We start from the raw sequence: 19,157 nt of genomic DNA on the forward strand, positions 1-19,157 counted from the left end.
CCCCTTCAGAGAACTTTTCACTGGCAGGGTATAAGAAAGACCCCGTCAGAAAGGGAAGATGCTGGTTCTCCTTAAGGGCCCGTCACCCTCTCGTTTTCCTCTAATAAATTTCCGTTTTCTTGCCTGATTGCTTAACTTACTCTCTTTGTCTCTGCACTCGCCCTACAATTTTAATCAACAATCATGCAGTGAAAAAACCCCTCAACAACCAGCTCCGGAATCACTGAAATCGTAACTTATTTCTTATAAAATATCATCAAGTAGTAAAATAAGTTCAATTTACAAACACTGCTGTTGTTCAGTCACTCAGTTGTGTCCGACTCTTTGCGACCCAGGGGACTGCAGCATGCCAGGCTTCCCTGTCCTTCCCTGTCTCCTGGATGTCTCAATTTACGAATGTGAAAAATCCAAAATTAAGTTGAGGCAATTCACTGAGGCAATAATTTTCTTTTATATACAGAAATATTGTCGTACACATTCATCCTGTTGAATCAATATAATTGAGGACAGCAGGCCTATTATTCTCCTGATAAAGACCAGCAGGAATATTTAAGTATCCTAGGTACACATTATTTTGATAGGAAATTGCTTCTGTGTATCTTAGCCTTATCACTCTCATGTATCTATAACTCAATGTATTTTTAGTCTCTGTTTACAGAAGTGCCCTTCATAAGGCAGTGCAGGAAGTTTGACAAGCATTATTTCCGGTAGCTTTATCAAAAGCAGTTGGTATTCAAATAGCTCAATAGGGGGTGGAGGCTGCACACCTACAACATGTTCATTGATGAATCTTTTCCTTGGAAACAGCTAGTGGCAACTCAGCGAGAAAAAACACTTTGGTTCATTGCTCTCTTTGAAATGGTTAAAATCCAGTTTTGTATTCTGTGACAGCAACATTTTTACTTCTACTGGCATATACCTTCCTCAGATCATCCTAGCTCTCTCTGGACCAAAATAAAATATATTCTTCTTCTTTTATTATTTTTTTTAGCTGTGAGGTACTTGCAACCCTGTGGGTCACTTCTCCTTGTAACTCCCTTAGGTTTGCATTAGTCTTTTGAATCTTCCAAATTATGGTTTCCAGCATGTCCTTTACCTGCTGTCCATGTGCCTGGCCTCTGTATTTAACCCCTTAAATGAGCATCTGTTCTCACAGTTTCCATCACCATCTGTTGGTGTCCAGCAGCTTCTATTATGAGTTAGGTACCTATGTGGCTTCTCCCTCAACTGTAGCCATGCCAACACCATCATCACTTGAAAACCAACAGGACAGGGGTTACTGGTCAGACATCCTTCTGCTTCTCTTCTTCTTCCCTGTTCCCAGATCCTATTGCCCTGAAATCAACCCTGAATACACACTGGAAGGACTGATGCTGAAGCTGAAGCTCCAATACTTTGGCTGCCTGATGCAAAGAAGTGACTCATTGGAAAAGACCCTGATGCTGGGAAAGACTGAAGGCGGGAGAAGAAGGAGACGGCAGAGGATGAAATGGTTGGATGGCATCACAGACTCAATGGACATGAATCTGAGCAGCCTCTGGGAGACAGAGAAGGACAGGCCTGGCGTGCTGCAGTTCATGGGGTCGCAAAGAGTTGGACATGACTGAGCAACTGAACCATAACAACCCTGCCCTGAACGTTTCTGGTCCCCGCAGGCAGGCCTCACACGTGCACAGACTGTCATGCCACAGATTCTCACTGGTGACTTCTTTCCTCCTTCCTCACTCCACTTATGTCCAAGGTCCCTTTCCCCTGATCCGTGTTACTAGAGCCCCTTCCAGGCCATGGGGCCTCAGGTCTCTGGATGGCCATAAATATCACCCTTTTTTCTCTCCAGGCCATGTCACGCAGCTTGCAAGATCTTAGTTCCCCAACCAGGGATTAAATCCAGGCCCTCAGCAATAAAGCACAGAGTCTTAAACCACTGGGCCACCAGGGAATTCCTGACAGCACCCTTTCTAATATGGCCTGTCTTTTTTATTTTTATTTTTTTAATATTTATTTGACTGCACCAAGTCATAGTTGAGGCACACAGGCTCTTTTAGCTGCAGCATACGAACTCTTAGTTTCAACATGTGGGCTCTAGATCCCTGACCAGGGGTCGAACCAAGGTCCCTGTACTTTGGGAGCACAGAGTCTTAGCAATGGACCACCAGGGAAGTCCCTGTTTTGTCTTTTATCAGAATCACTGAGATGGTCTCTGCTGTAAATCCAGACAACCTCTGCTCACCCTCTAGTTTCCCACTCATTCATTCATACAGAAAATGCTAGGACTCCGCCAGGGCACCAGGCACCATGACACGGGCTAGGTATAGAGCAGGGAACCGCAAGGCATTTCCGGAGCTCATTTAACCTCCTGTTTCAAGGACACTGAGACCCGGGGATTTCCGCTTGTGCTTCTTTCACACTCATATCCACACGCTCCACTTGAGTTGGCCAAATATCTGATGACCCGCCATCCTCCAACCATTCTCAACTGCTTCAGCACCTTTTCACAGCTGTGTCCTCTGTTGTCTGTGGCCAATTCCCCATCAGTGATTCCGATTTCCTAACTTAACTCACAAAGGGTTTCTGTCTCTACACATGACTTGTCTGTTACAACAAGATGTGATGTTTGGGAATAAAAGTGCAGAAGAGAGAGGCACACCACCCCAGCAGACTTACCGCATCTCTTTCATTCTAAAAAGCCCCCAAAGAAGACAGCAGTCACTGATCTATCTCTGGTTATCAGGCGTCATTACAACTGGTGACGCAGCAAAATCAACAACTCGTCTTCTGGTTATTTGCATGCTCAATCTCTGGAGCCTTTACGAGTTCAAGTGGAATCATTTAGCTACAGTCCTGTTCATGATAAGTTCAAAGTTCAGTTGTCAGTCATGTCCAACTCTTTGCGACCCCATAGATCACAGCACACCAGGCCTCCCTGTCCATCACCAACTCCCAGAGTTCACTCAAACTCAGGTCCATCGAGTCCATGATGCCATCCAGCCATCTTATCCTCTGTTATCCCCTTCTCCTCCTGCCCCCAATCCCTCCAATCATCGAAGTCTTTTCCAATGAGTCAACTCTTCACATGAGGTGGCCAAAGTATTGGAGTTTCAGCTTTAGCATCAGTCCTTCCAAAGAACACCTAGGACTGATCTCTTTAGGATGGACTAGTTGGATCTCCTTGCAGTCCAAGGGACTCTCAAGAGTCTTCTCCAACACCACCATTCAAAAGTATCAATTCTTTGGTTCTCAGCTTTCTTAACAGTCCAACTCTCACATCCATACATGACCACTGGAAAAACCATAGCCTTGACTAGACGGACTTTGTTGGCAAAGTAATATCTCTGCTTTTAATTATGCTGTCTAGGTTGGTCATAACTTTCCTTGCAAGGAGTAGTTCAGTTCAGTTCAGTTCAGTGGCTCAGTCTGTTCATGATACACACACATTTAACAGTAGACTTTAATCTCATTGGGCTCCCCAGATGGCACAGTGGTAAAGAACTGCCTGCCAATGCAGGAGACACAAGAGATGTGGGTTCAATCCCTGGGTCAGGAAGATCCCCTAGAGGAGGAAATGGCAACCCACTCCAGTATTCTTGTCTAGAGTATCCCATGAACAGAGGAGCCTGGCGGGCTACAGTCCATGGGATTGCAAAGAGTCGGACACGACTGAGCACACACTCTGTTGTTGTGTTGTTTAATCTCATTGCCGTCACAGTTTGAGAGGGAAATTCAGAAAACAAAATTTCAGTAGTATCCCTCTGACTTCTCTCCCCAAGCTCATTTCTTTGCCATCAGTAAAGCAGCCTTCACTGCCACCAGAGGTTTTTCATTCATTCATTCTTGCATAAATGCATTCATTTGATCAAAAATCAATCATCCAAACCATTGTGTTGGGTGAGGTGAATTTAGTTCTCACAAAACATGCCTGGTTTCTTTCCTCCTGGAATTCCCGAATGCCCAGTGATCCTGACATAGCAGACATGTTTCATTGAAAAGTAGGGACCTGATTAATTTAAGGGGCACCTCAGACTACTACACACTCATTCTACAGCCTCCACCAGCGAGTTTTCTTACTTTTATCAGGCGAGAGTAATCTCCTCAGTTCTGTCTCGTCTCAACAAAAATTTGAAGTGACAGACACTAAAGCCCTTGGCGCGTCACAGCTCTTGGACAGACCGTGTTATAGCTCTTAGACAGATCAGCGTTACAGCTCCGTGGTACAGCTCAGTTTTATTTAGAAAATAGCAGGAAAATACATCCTCGAGGTGTGAGGGCATGCCGACCCAATGAGGAGAAGAGCGACCCCTGGCCCTCTGGCTCTTCTTTTCACATGTTTTTTCCTCCCCCTGGGCCTGCCCTATGTAAACTGGGCTAGCCAGGAGTGCTGTTTGTTCTGCCCGAGGTCCTCCATCCAGTCCCCGGACCTTCCTTTGACCTTCCTTTGTTCTATTTTCGCGGGCTTTTCCCTTCCTTGTCTTTTTGCCACCACCATTTTGGACTCCTGTCTCCTATTCTAACTACCTAACACTCCTTTACTGGCTCCTTGTTAGCTCTACACCACCTCCTACTGAGCACTTGATCCCCAATGTGCGCCTCTGTTATCTGTGCTACCAGACCTAACTAGGTTCACACTCCTCCTGAAACTTCCTTTAGCTGGAGTGCTTACTCTCCAATGGGATACAGAGTGTGTTTCCTTCAGTATTTTCTTTTCCTTATGGTTTCCCTGCATATTTTATTTTTAAAGATTTGTGTTTAAACACTGTTTTGTAACCAGCTTTTTTTTTTTTTTTTTTGTATCTAGCAGTATCCTATGAAATCTTTCTCTGTCCATAAATTTGTAGGCACAGAAAACATTAACTGTCAATAAATACCATTTTCAAACATCCGCCCTTCCTTGTTTTTGTCTCCTAAGCTCATTTACAACTTTATATGAATGAGGCCTTGCCAGGTAAACAGATATAAATATATCATCTAGACCAGGCAGCATTGTTGAATTTGTTAAGAAAGATATCAATGTGTACTTTGGGAAACAACTGAATTTGATGTCACTGATTTATTTTTTTTTTTGATTTGGGGGTTACAAACAATTCTTATTTCAATATTTCTATTTTTGCCACTTTAAAAAAAAATGGCCGCAATTTGACTGCAGAATCCAAAACAACAAACCACTCTATGTATCTATATTGGAACAAGAGTTTCCTGCCTTTCCCCATATGCCTATTTTGTGCATACTGAAATCTTCCAGGGTACTTCAGCTCATCAGAATAACAATGGGAAGAGCAATGGGGATGCTTATTCCTGAAGCTGGAGCTGCCAACGTCATGGTTTCTTAAAGTTAGACTGTTCCTCTGGCCTAATCTTCTCCCAGGCAGAAAGAAAGAAAGAAAGAAAGTGAAGTCGTTCAGTCATGTCCAAATCTTGGTGAACCCATGGACTGTAGCCTGCCAGGCTCCTCCACCCATGAGATTTTCCAGGCCAGAATACTGGAGAGGGTTGCCATTCCCTCCTCCGGGGGATCGTCCCAACCCAGGGTTCGAACCTGGGTCTCCTGCACTGCAGTCAGACTCTTCACCGTCTGCGCCACCAGGGAAGCCCCTTCCAGGCAGAGGACATGTCCATTCAGAACCAATGAATACACAGTCATACATTTCATGCCATGGTTTTAAATCAGGGGGAAAGCCCTACTATTTCTGTCCTGTTCTCCATCACCCCAAATCCTTCTCTCCTGCCTCACACTTTCCTAGGACCAACTGACCCTTCCTGGAGCCTTGGGCGAGCGCACCTCTCTCTGCTCAGCTGAGTGTCCTGTTACTCCATCTCCAAGGGCTGAAATTCCTCACCTCGTTCCTCAAGCCTAGATCATCTCGATGCTCAGCTCTGGGCACCAGTGATGGGTGTCCTGTGCTTTCTGGATACCCTGCACCCTCCTCTTACAGCCTTGACAGCCCAGCACGTGGCGCTTCCCCTCGCTGAATGCTGGCAGCCCCGGGATTTCCTGTTCAGTGATGCTCTGCCTCTCAATCTTAACAACCAACAGCACTTATGGGAAAGTGTTAAAGATAGAATCAGATGTAAAGTTGAATAGATACTTCCTAGCCTAAATGCTTTGAAGAAAATAAAAGAGTCCTCAAACACACACACACACACACACACACACACACACACACAGAAACCTGCTGAAAAACCCATGAAAAGATGATGAAATGCTTTGAAAGTATAATAAAGTACTGAGCGCATCAGTTGATTTCTTCCCCAGTTATGCTGACCACAATGTAGAAACACACACCCTCCAACAAAGCTGTTTTCTGAGGGCTTTGATTACTGTGTGTCAGGCCTGGTTCTAAGCACATCACATATAACATTCAGTTCTTACGAGAACCATTTCACAGATCAAGAAACTTAGGGACAGAGCTGCGCCAAGATATAAACCAAGACAAGGTGACTTACAGAACTATTAAAAATTAAGTACTTTATAAAATAGGTAAGAAAAAGAAAACTACCTTTCAATATGTTCTAATCACACGGCCTGATTATTTCTAAACCCTCTTGGTATTGAGTATTGTTTGTGAAAATACTACAGACATTTTCATTTCTTAAAATTGAATCCATTGGTATTATATGGTTCATGTTATAGTTATTCCAGCCACACATTTATAAAAATGTATCCATTTTTTTTCCAGCAAGAAATCATCAGACGCCTCATCAAATTCATCTAAATGTCACTTTTAGGTTTCTGAAGTCATTATTCATTTATCCAGCCTTTTTCCTTGAAGATGAATCCTAGAAATAGTATATTATGATTTTATTACCTTTTCTATAAATTGTGAAAAAAATTGAGAAAAAAAAGCATCTACTAACTCCTACCTGATAATTTTACATCATGCAGTAAAGAGACAGCTGTCTTCACTTCCTAAAAATAACAGATTTCTTAATTTCCTAGAGTTAGTTCCAGTCTCATAAATTCTCAACAGAATGTGCTGAGAATGTGAAGACTAGAAAATAGATCCGACTTATGATATATAGATAAAAGAGTGTATGTCTTTCAGCAGAGACTGTCTTACAGCAGAAAGGAGAGATTTAGTGAGAGAAATTCTTCTGTTATCCAAAAATCCAAAACTCAAAGTACCATCAAGGATGTAATTCCATTCTGCAATGTTCTTTGTCCATCCAGTAAGGAAACTCCAGACTAAACAAGCTACCAGAGCTAGCAAGTGGTGTTCTTTATTCAATAACCACAGAAAACTGTTTAATCTAAAAGTTTCCAATACTAATGTGTTGGACCATCCCAATAATGGGAGATTTCTTCTTTCTGGATATTTTCAGGGACAATGACTACACACATATCATAGATTTTGTAGAAAAGAATTCTGCTCTGTCTGGAACTTTGCAACAGATTACATTCCAAGAGGCTTCCAATGATAAAATTAGCACATTCTTGAAGTTGTTCATAAGTTTATGCATTTCATCAACCCTTAGGGTAGGAAGGTGGTCTATAAACTACTGTACATAATTTTAGCAGAGAATCAAGCTTAAGTTTTACCCATTCTTTTTTTTTTTTAACTTGAAAAATGAGAGCAAACATTTATTGAAAGCTGGCTCTGTGCCAGGCACTATTCCAAGCTCATGATACCTCTGCAAAGTAGTTTTTAGTATTATCCCCACTGTACAGATTAAAAGTCTTGCCCAGACCTACATGAACTGGAAGCAAGTCTAGAACCCAGGGACTCTGTTTTGTTGGGAGAGCAGAGGTAGGGGCAGAGAATCTGACTTACTTTTTAACTTCAAAGAACTTTTGTACAATTCGAAGGTTTTGCAACCATGATGCATTTCATCACTTCATGGCAACTAGATGGGGAAACAGTGGAGACAGTGGCTGACTTTGTTTTTCTGGGCTCCAAAATCACTGCAGATGGTGATTGCAGCCATGAAATTAAAAGATGCTTATTCTTTGGAAGGAAAGTTATGACCAACATAGATAGCATATTCATAAAGCAGAGACATTACTTTGCCAACAAAGGTCCATCTAGTCAAGGCTATGGTTTTTCCTGTGGTCATGTATGGATGTGCGAGTTGGACTATAAAGAAAGCAGAGCACCAAAGAATTGATGCTTTTGAACTGTGGTGTTGGAGAAGACTCTTGAGAGTCCCTTGGACTGCAAGGAGATCCAACCAGTCCATCCTAAAGGAGATCAGTCCTGGGTGTTCACTGGAAGGACTGATGCTAAAGCTGAAACTCCAGTACTTTGGCCACCTGATGTGAAGAGCTGATTCATTGGAAAAGACCCTGATACTGGGAAAGATTGAGGGCAGGAGGAGAAGGGGACGACAGAGGATGAGATGGTTGGATGGCATCACTGACTCAATGGACATGGGTTTGCGTGGACTCCAGGAGTTGGTAATGGACAGGGAGATGTGGCATGCTGCAGTTCATGGGGTTGCAAAGAGTCGGACATGACTGAACGACTGAACTGAACTGAACTGAATTTCATCATAATTTAAGACAAGTCAAATATGAAAACCATCAGTTTTTAAACATAAACAAATGACACTTGAAATTTGCTGAGGATTCATTATGTGTGAAGATAAGAGCTTGGAGTGGATTATATCATCGACTGCTCCCCACATCCCAGTGAAGCAGCTGTCTTTGTTATTCCCATTTTACAGATGACCCTGAGCTTTAGAGAAGGTAAGTGTCTTACCCAAGGTCACTTTCTGACCTTTATCCCCATAACATTCAGCTGTGCATGCCTTTCAGCCTGACCTTTCGAGGGCTTTGTGAATAGAATCTTCTCATTGTTCAATCATGGGGAGTCTCCAAGTTCTAGCCTCTCCCAAATCTGGGGAATGAAACCAAATTAGATAGAGCAAGGCAGTATCTCACTTCCCTGGTGGCTCAGATAGTATAGAATCCACCTGCAAATGTAGAAGACACAGGTTCAATCTCCGGGTTGGGAAGATGCCCTGGAGAAGGAAATGGCAACCCACTCCAGTATTCTTGCTTAGAGAAATCCCACGGACAGAGGAGCCTGGCGGGCTACAGTCTCTGGGCTCCCAAAAGAGCTGGACACGACTGAGAGACTAAACAACAAAGGCAGACTGCAACGCCTGGAGCAAGCGTCTCCTGTTCCCTGAGCATCCTTCACTTTTGAAAGTTAACTGGCCCAATGCAATGCATCTTTTCTTCTAATGGGTTCCTAGTGGTTGGAGGAAAGACGGGCAGCTGCCTGAGTCCTAGGTCTGCCTTCGCAACAAGCAAAGCTCTGCACCTGAGCAGGCAAACTAAGACAGTGCTAAAATTTGGCCCCAGATCACAGCAGCAACCCCTGTTTCTGTACTCTCTGCCTCCTTCTGTCCAAATGCACTTCTCATTTGGGTGCTTATTCATCAACGCCTTGGCCTGACTACATTGGGATCCAGCCCTGCAAACATAGTTACACATATGGTCTGGTCTCAGCAGGACTGCAAGGGCCATCCAAGATGGGTCACCGAACAGCAGAAGCCAAACCTTTCAAAGGGCATCTCCAACTGCAGGCTCTTCGTCTCTTGCTTCCTTTTGTCAACACACTGATGGAAAACAGAAAACAGATCCCCACCTTTTATATTGAGTCTACTTCCTAAATCCCAAAGAAAAGCAGCATTTTTTTTTTTTTTCTGGTTCTTTCCACAAATACTTCAAAACAGTGTCATGACTTCCTCAAGGATTCTGGGCTGTTTCATTTTGAATTGTGAAAACTGAATTTTCTTTGACCTTTAAAAATCACTGGATTTGGTAAAGGAATTCAGGATAGAGTATGAGGACCCAAAACTCTTTAATACTGCACTCCGCATGCCAAACTACAACAGCCCAGCAGTAGGAGAGGGTCTCCGTAGTATCTGTGTCGCCTGAGTCACTGTACTGATTACAAATTGGGGTGATCAGCTCACACATGTAGGCTGAACAGCCTCTTTCCCACTTCTCTGCTCAGGAAATTCAGTCAATCCTTTTAACAAGCCCCAGCCTTTCACTCCACATTTAGAAAGGATAGGCATTTTAAATTTTGTGATTTGTTTTGGGCACAAGGTAGGTGTAAGAAATTTTTAAGAAAAGAATATCAGAACTAAAAATCACCACGGGCTTATGATAAGAATTTTTAAGAAAGGTCCAGTTTCCTCCAAGTCATGGCAGAGTTTTTAAGGATTTTCATCATCCAATAGGGGCTTCCCAGGTGCGGCAGTGGGTAAAGGATCCTCCTACCAAAGCAGGAGATTCAGGTTCGATCCCTGGGTCAGGAAGATCCCCTAGAGGAGGAAATGGCAACCCACTCCAGTATTCTTGCCTGGAAAATTCCATGGAGATAGGAGCCTAGTGGACTGCAGCCCATGGGGTCGAAAAGAGCTGGACAGGACTGAGCACTCACACATCATCCAACAGTCGAGGACAGGCATTTCATTCTAAGAAACCGCTGCTGCTGCTGCTGCTGCTGCTAAGTCACTTCAGTCGTGTCTGACTCTGTGCAACCCCATAGATGGCAGCCCACCAGGCTCCCCCATCCCTGGGATTCTCCAGGCAAGAACACTGGAGTGGGTTGCCATTTCCTTCTCCAATGCATGAAAGTGAAAAGTGAAAGTGAAGTTGTTCAGTCATGTCTGACCCTCAGTGACCCCATGGATTGCAGCCTACCAGGCTCCTCCATCCATGGGATTTTCTGGGCAAGAGCACTGGAGTGGGTTGTCATTGCCTTCTCTGAAGAAACCGCTACTATTATTTAAATATTATGAAAGACGAGAAAAGGAGATCATCTCTTTTTTTTGTGGCTGCTTAATCTTGCAATGAACCTGCAAAGTTTGATCAAAGAAGATGGATGGTGAAAACAGTGGTTTTCAAAACTTTTCCATAAATAATATGGAAAGTCAAAAGAAGCTTTCTATTTATTTGTGTAAGTGCAGTTGTTCCATTTTGTGATATGAATCTCCAAAACCTGGACAAAGAAGGTGAATGTTTTAAAACAGTAGTTTCCAAAGATTGTTAACATTCATCATTCAGGGAGGTTTGTAAACATTCTCAACCATCCTTCACCTCAGACGTACAAAATCAGAACCCTGTGAGCCAAGTATGCAAAGTGTTTTTTTAAAAAAAAACATGCCCCAGGTGATTCTTAACACACTCTCCCAGCACTGATCCCAGGAGTGATGGATGGAATCATCAGTCTAGACGCTCAGAGGAGCATTCGGGTGACGACAGTCAAGACTTTATTTGGGGGAAAAATCAGAGAGACTGGTATAAACGAGAAAGGCAAAATAGAAATCTGAAGCAAAGAATCTGATTTATAACCGAATGTATATATGCTTGGTGTGCAATCACTCAGTCGTGGCAGACCCTTTGTGACCCCATGGACTGTAGCCCACCAGGCTCTTATGTCCATGGGATTTTTCAGGCAAGAATACAGGAGTGGGTTGCCTTTTCTACTCCAGGGGATCTTCCCAAACCAGGGATTGAACCCAGGTCTCCTGAGCCTCCTGCACTGTCAGGTAGATTCTTTACCACTGAGCCACCTTGGAAATCCAAATGTGTATATATATATACATCAATAGTATATTCTAAGTTTTCCTCAGAGAATTTCAGAATTATCTCAAAAATATTTGATGTATTTAAACATATTTGATATACAAGGATACATTTTTGCCTGATGAGAAGATAACTAAAAATTTGATTTTCCTTGATTTTTGTACTATAATTTTCTCGTTGAGAATATACTCTGAAATGGCTATTCATTTCATGAAAGGAACAAAGCAAAAATAATTTGTCTAGTTTAACTAGCTAGCTTTTAATATCGCTTTCAACATTATCTAATGAAAAGTACAAAATTATTTTTAGGTTCCTCAGAGTTTGAAATTTCTTTTCTCCTGAAAGTACTGACATACCGAATTAAGAGAAAAGGAAAGAATAATTCAACAAGCTCTAGTTCTGAAAATTTAAATGCCTTATTTGCAATATTTATCTTAATCTCTGTGCTTCAGCTCCTGGGAGGAAAAGTTAAGAAAGTTTTCATGCTTGAATTGTATACATATTTTTTTACCCCAGGCAAATCTTATGATACATACTCAACTGTATTTTAAGCCATCACTGTCTTGGATCTCCTCTGATACAAATTTGTATCTTGTCTGACACAGGCCTCCATAATTTGTACTTTCCAGAAATAATAGGCAATTAAAAAAAAATCCTTCCTCTACTTCAAAAGTGATACATGAAGCTGTATCACCTATGAATTTCATAACAATAAAGAACGACATAGAAACAGTGAAGCAAAAGATTTAACCTATAGATACTGCTAACTGAAAGATAAAGAAGAAACTAGTTGTTTTACCGAGGCAGTACAAATAGTGGCAAAACACTGACAATCACCCAAGCTTGAGGTCCTGGCTTTCTTCCTCACCCATCCCTCCTTTTCATTCTGTCGCTTCCGCAACCAAGACCTGCTGGCATTTGTTCTATTGATAAACCACCATCCTCCTCTGCATTTCCGTTCCTACAGTCCCATGTCAGTTACCCATCCATAGAATTTCATGTCCTGTTTCTCCAACACCTTTCTTCACAGGCCCCCATTCTCACCCTTCTCGTTCTTGACCTCATTTTTAGTTCTTGGCACACTGATACCTCCTACAGATAGCTATATACATTCAGTTCAGTTCAGTCGCTCAGTCATGTCCGACTCTTTGTAACCCCATGAATTGCAGCATGCTAGGCCTCCCTGTCCATCACCAACTCCTGGAGTTCACTCAAACTCACGTCCATCGAGTCGGTGATGCCATCCAGCCATCTCATCCTCTGTCGTCCCCTTCTCCTCCTGCCCCCAATCCCTCCCAGCATCAGAGTCTTTTCCAATGAGTCAACTCTTCACATGAGGTGGCCAAAGTACTGGAGTTTCCGCTTTAGCATCACTCCTTCCAAAGAACACCCAGGACTGATTTCCTTTAGGATGGACTGGTTGGGTCTCCTTGTAGTCCAAGGGACTCTCAAGAGTCTTCTCCAACACCACAGTTCAAAAGCATCAATTCTTCGGTGCTCAGCTATATACATTAGTACAACTTAAAGACTGAACTACTGGGTTTTATTTATTTTTTTTCTATCAGATCCAGAATTTTTCTATTTTATCACGAATTCATTCATGTTTTTAAACATCATCCTCTTTCTTCTCCTCTCCAGTCTGTTTCATTGTTTTCTTTATTTCCTAAGCTGAAATGCTGCTTCCTTATCCCACTGTAGGTCACAGACGCCTTTGAGGAAATACATCATCTAAGGACCATGTTGCCTCCAAAACTAAAACACACAAGAATATGCTTGACTATCCAGAGTATAATGCTATAATAATCAGTATATGTATATAGAAAGCTTGTAAGTATAACTTTATTAAAGTTATTAAAGTTTATGAAGTGTTAGTGCTCAGTCGTATACGATTCTTTGTGACCCCATGGGCTGTAGCCCATCAGGCTCCTCTGTCCATGGGGATTCTCCTGGGAGGAATACTGGAGTGGGTTGCTACTTCCTTCTTTAGGGGATCTTTCCGACCCAGGGATAGAACCTGGGTCTTCTGCATTGCAGGCAGATTCTTTACCATCTGAGCCACTAAGGAAGCTCTCATTAAAAATAGTAACCAATACAATATTGTAATTAGCCTCCAATTAACATAAATAAATTTAAAAAATAAAATAAAATAAAAATATAGTAACTTTTATTATTTTAAGGTCCTTTTCCCCCCTCATTTAATTATCTTTTTAAACTATTGTTCTGCCTTTATGTACTTAACCTCACTGGGATTTTTGTTTTTGTTTCTGGGTTTGTTTGTTTGTTTGGTAGCACACGCCTAATATGTATTTCTTCATCTCTTTTATATTTCATTTTGAGCCATACTAGTATCTTAAGAGAATCATAGTCTGCTTTTTTTTCAGAATTAATTCATTTTCAGTATATTATTTAACAGCTGCTTTAATTTTGCAAAGGTTCGAGAATGAAGTCAATCTTAATTTTCCTTTGTGAATACTTTTCTTTAAAAAACTTCATCAAAATACTGAGGGGATAGTTTTCTTTTTCTTATTTTTCAAACTCAAAGCATTCAGCAGGCTAGATCTAGATGCTGGTGGTGGTTTAGTCGCTAAGTCGTGTCTGACTCTTTGCGACCCCATGGACTGTAGCCTGCCAGGCTCCTCTGTCCATGGGATTTCCCAGGCAAGAATACTGGAGTGGGTTGCCATTCTCTTCTCCAGGGGATCTTCCCAACGCAGGGATTGAACCTGGGTCTCCCGCATTGCAGGTGTATTCTTTACCAAGTGAGCCACCAGGGAAGCCCAGATCTAAATGCTGACTATCTTTAATGTTTCTGGTCCAGAAATCTTCATCTGCATGTTTGTTTTTCCCTCTAAAAGAAAATAATTACTATATTTCACTTAGAATTAGGGCTGTGTTCCATGTGCTCTGATCTCCTGGAAGGAAGAGCGCTGATGTGTGTGTTGGTGCTGGCTGTCTTCCACACAACATCCCTGCCCCAGACAAAGTCTTCTTTTCATCTCCTTCCTTTGCATAATTGGAGACAAGTCACACTCTTGATCCCTGCATAAATGACTCCCTTGGCAGCAGCATTCTGAATTTTCATACTCTTAATGCTCCTGGAACCCCTTCCAAAGAACCCCCAGTCCTGCCCCACCCTCTGGGGGTCCGTCCCTGTCCACCAAGCACATTCTGTTTGGCGTGTCTGCCCTGGCCCTGGGGTCTTGTGAAGACATTGCTTCAGAAGTCAGGTAATTCCGTCTCACCAACAGAATGCTCTAACTTGAGCCTTCACCTCTCTTATCAAGGGCTTCAGCAGCAGCTCTGTTCCTCATTTTTTGTATAAATCTCTGAGAAAGAGAGTTGTAGTCTGAACCTTAGTTTCGCCCATCAGTCACAAAGTGTCTGCCTGCAATGAAGGAGACCCGGGTTTGATCCCAGGGTTGGGAAGATCCCCTGGAGAAGGAAATGGGAACCCACTCCAGTACTCTTGCCTGGAAAATTCCATGGACTGAGGAGCCTGGTGGGCTACAGTCCATGGAGTTGCAAAGAGTCGGACACGACTGAGTGAATTCACTTTTCACTTTCACATGGGCCCAGTCCCATCCATACAGAATCTACAAGATATGCCTTAGCATCAACAGCCAATGAACAAATGGTCTCTCCATACCTGTAGGGTGCACGTTTCTCACTATAACAAATTTCTTTGGTCATTTATCTGAACTCTGAGTAGGAAGGCAAAGAACAGAATGAGATACCTGAGCTCAAAAATCATTTTTTCCTAAAAGACTTTGCATTTAGTTACTCTTTTTATTCAGCATACACCTTTTATAGCATTCCTATTCTTATTTTACTCTGTGAGGTGTATTTTATCAGCTGGATTTCAGCTGAATTTGTTAAAGGTTAAGTCTTTATATACTGCAAAGGTCATCAATCCAAGCTACTATTTTATCTTCTTTTGCTCCTGTAAAAGAGGGAAGATGAGCCACAAATACTAAAAAGAAGGCAGATTTACCTCAGAAAGCATATAATTCATCTTATTCAAAATTACAATTTTAGGAAACCAACTTGAAGTTATGTCTATCCATAACATATAACATATATCTATAAATTTATATAATATATATAATTATATATAATATGTATATATATCTACTTAGAAATTTAGATAATCATTTTTTTTCCAGGAATATAACTGCTTGGAATTTATCATGAAAAAATAATATCCAGGAGAAATAAATCCTTATACTCTCATTATCAGGGCATTATTTACAATGATGAAAAGCTAAAAACAGCAAAAATCCAATGATAGAGGTATGGTCATAGTGAGACTATATTCAAAGAGGACAGTCTTAAATAGCCATGTATAAATTTTAAGGATGAAAGCTGTATAAAAACATGACGAATGCTTATAATAAATAATAAATGGATAAACTAAGATAAATGCACAATACATGACCACAACTATACAAAAGTCATATAGTCTTAAAGATACACAGATAGTACAATCTTCAGTACTAGGTTGTTGGGACTATGGTTGTTTATTTTCTTTTCACTATCATTTCTGTCGTTTCTCTCAAATCTAATTATTTTTTTAATTGAATGGATGAATTTTTAAATGTTTGCACACAAAAAGTTTTGAAGGTGTAATGAATTCTTGGACAAATCCTTGAGACAAGAAAGAATCACAAAACATGAGAGTCAAGCTCCAAAATGCTGATATAATTGGGGCTGCTGCTGCTGCTGCTAAGTTGCTTCAGTCATGTCTGACTCTGTGTGACCCAATAGACGGCAGCCCACCAGGCTCCCCCATCCCTGGGATTCTCCAGGCAAGAACACTGGAGTGGGTTGCCATTTCCTTCTCCAATGCATGAAAGTGAAAAGTGAAAGTGAAGTCGCTCAGTCGTGTCCAACTTTTAGCGATCCCATAGACTGCAGCCTTCCAGGCTCCTCCATCCATGGGATTTTCCAGAGTACTGGAGTGGGGTGCCATTGCCTTCTCCGATAATTGGGGAGGGGGACACAATTATAATTTCTTTAGACTGAAGGTCATAGTTTCCAAACCAAAACTAGAAAATAGGCTATCTCACTGTGTCTCCTCTTGACTGCATATTTATCTTTGTTGACAGATTCGTAAGGCCTGGTCTATCTCTTTTCCTCACTGAAATCTCAGTTCCTAGCGCAATGCAGTCCATGGGGTCGCACAGAGTTGGACACGACTGAGAGACTTCACTTTCACTTTTCACTTTCATGCATCGGAGAAGGAAATGGCAACCCATTCCAGTGTTCTTGCCTGGAGAATCCCAGGGACGGGAAGCCTGGTGGGCTGCCATCTATGGGGTCACACAGAGTCGGACACAACTGAAGTGACTTAGCAGCAGCAGCAGCAGTGCAATACCTGGCTTACACTGGGATACAATACAACTGGGAGATGTTATTTTTTTTTCCCCTTCACAAACTTATGACTCTTCCCCTTGGATAAATTTAAATAGCCATGAAAAATTTTAAAGGGTCACAGCATCACTGATAAAAGATGAAACAAACACATATAGGCCGGCCCAGTGTGCGCACACATCCACACACTCACAAAGGCTGCAGGAAAGAGCAGAGCGGCGAATGGTTTCAAAGAAATACCACGTGGAAGAAGAAGAAAAAAATGCTAGTCAAAACCTTAATTCTCTAAACAAGCAACATAGAAGATAAACAAGAAGCAAGAAGAAGATAAAGAGATATTTTTTCTTTTACAAGGATAATATTTTTCTTCTGACTACCTTGCGAGTCCTAGCCAGTTTTGCCACCATTCCACATGGCTTGTCTTCAATGGTTCTAGGGCTCTTAGTATCCTCACTATCTACTCCGCCAAAATGTCACGTCTTCTAGGAACTCCAGGAGGGTCCAATCAGCCTGTTTGTGTTTTGATTTTTTTCCCACATCTGATTTTTCTTTCATTCTGTCTGGCTTTAGCAATAACTGAGTCAAATATAATACAGTGTTTGCTCTGTCATGTCCCACTCTTTGTGACCTCACAGCCCACCAGGCTCCGCTGTCCATGAAATTTTCTAGACAAGAATACTGGAATGGTTTGCCATTTCCTACCAGAGATCAAACCCTCATCTCTTGTGTCTCCTGCATTAGAAGGCAGATTCTTTACCACTGAGCTACCTGGCAAGCCCCCAAATATGCTACAGATGAACACAAAATCCAACATCAAAGGCCCAAAGAAGGAAAGCCCACCAATTAGGCAATACATTTTTGTTGTAGAGGACTGAGAAGCCATGATTTTGATCCAGAACTGTTGAAACTTAATCTTTAAATGTTAAAAAAAATATCTTGCTGTATATCTGCCTAGGGGATAACTGTTATAAATCAACCTCTCCTACTTAATTTTGAGCTACAGTTGTGGTTATGAAAATATGAATCATATATCTTTTTTAAATAGCCACCTGTTAATTTCTCATCCCTATTCAAGGTCTTTGCCAACCTCGACCTTCTCCTACACAGTCACGGGTTCTGCATCTGTCTGGCCACCGGGGAAATCCAGGCCTAGGTGATGACCATACAGACATGAGATTAAAAACACATCCTTCTGAGGCCTGAACCTGAGTGCGTCTGAACACTCATCCTTGATAATACATTCCCTGAACAATTATGCCGAAAATCGAAAGATGTATCCTGTGATATTTCAAGCATTTATCAGGACCTGAGTTTAGAGTTATCAGGCTAGCCTGAAAGAGGAAAATTCGAGTCAGAGAGACAAGACCCCTCTCAGGGTTCCGGGCCGCCAGCCAGGCCAGGCGGGCCTGCACCAAATCTCTTAAAGGGCTCAGTGACAAAACGGCGTGGCTTTGGCAGGTCACTGCTTCGCTAGCCCTGTGGCCACCCTAATGACAGCCTCTCAGAAAGGCCAAATGATGAAAGGAGGGGTGAGAAGCGCGCGGAGGCAGCCGCAGGAGACCGGGGTCCGGGTGGGCGAGGCCCCCGCGGAAACCTGCGGGCGCGGAGGGCCCCACACCTGCGCGGTGACCCCGAGGCGCGCCGCGCATCCTCCGCCTCCCCGGCCACCTGTCTCCCAGGTGCCCGCGGGGCAGGCCGAGGTCTGGCGGCCGCGAGGCATCCAGCGCCCACCGAGGCCGGGGACGTGCCCCCCACGCTGGGGCCCGGGAGGCGGCGGTGGCCCGCGCCGGGTCCCCGTGGAGACGGGGGTGCGCCCCTTCCCCTCCAATTCCCTCTCGCGGGCCGCGCCCTCGCCCCCCGCCCGCCTGGGCCGGGCCTTGGCCAGGACGACCCGCGCAGCCCCCGCCCGGGCCTGGTGGCCGAGACCAACCTGTAACCCCAGCGCTCGGAGCGGTCATGGTGCGGCGTTGGCGGCGGCGGCGGCGGCGGGCGGGGCGCGCACCCACCGCGGGGACGCGGCCCCTCGCCTCCCGCGGCTCCGGCGGCGCGCGCCACCCGGTTGATGCGGCTGCCACCCGGGCGGCCGGGCCTGCGAGCGCGGCGCGGGGGCTGGGGGCGGGGGCGGGGGGTTAGGGCCTTTTTTCTTTTTGCCTTTTCTGTTTTTTTTTTTTTTTTAATCAGAGTTGTCTTTGCCGCAGGGGCTGGGAGGCTGGATGCAGCCCGAGAGGAGATGGCCGAGGAGGCGGCACTG

General features: G+C 43.3%; 1 protein-coding gene across 2 annotated transcripts in view; it reads right to left on the reverse strand.

The window, feature by feature from the left end:
- NALCN (sodium leak channel, non-selective) overlaps nucleotides 1-18,944 on the reverse strand; it is a 300,944-nt gene extending 282,000 nt beyond the window's left edge. For both annotated transcript variants that reach the window (XM_061435322.1, XM_061435321.1), the window contains exon 1: nucleotides 18,837-18,944. The gene's annotated coding sequence lies outside the window, so the exon portion shown is untranslated. The remainder of the gene's footprint in view (nucleotides 1-18,836) is intronic.
- Nucleotides 18,945-19,157: the final 213 nt, after the last annotated feature.

Source organism: Bos javanicus, chromosome 12, assembly GCF_032452875.1.
Source record: "Bos javanicus breed banteng chromosome 12, ARS-OSU_banteng_1.0, whole genome shotgun sequence".
NCBI lineage: Eukaryota > Metazoa > Chordata > Mammalia > Artiodactyla > Bovidae > Bos > Bos javanicus.